Source organism: Rhea pennata, unplaced genomic scaffold, assembly GCF_028389875.1.
Source record: "Rhea pennata isolate bPtePen1 unplaced genomic scaffold, bPtePen1.pri scaffold_33, whole genome shotgun sequence".
Classification (NCBI taxonomy): Eukaryota; Metazoa; Chordata; class Aves; order Rheiformes; family Rheidae; genus Rhea; species Rhea pennata.
In genome coordinates this window covers 1,129,858-1,130,071 of record NW_026907680.1, presented here as the reverse complement: position 1 = coordinate 1,130,071, position 214 = coordinate 1,129,858, and positions in this window count along the sequence as shown.

The following is a 214-nucleotide window of genomic DNA, read 5'->3' as shown; positions in this document are numbered from 1 at the left end:
GACACTTGGGGGAATGGCGGAGGGTGACCCTGTAGCCTTGTGTGTCTTGGAGGGTGATGTTTCCCTTGGACACAAGGTCCTGAGGAGCTCTGAATGCCTTTTAAGCTCTGCCACGAGGACTAGGCCTCCCTCGCTGGTTGGGCAGACAAGAGCAAGTGCCTGGCAGAGCCTGCTCTTGGCTTTCTGCCCCCGCTGCCTCTGCTTCCAGCTTCCA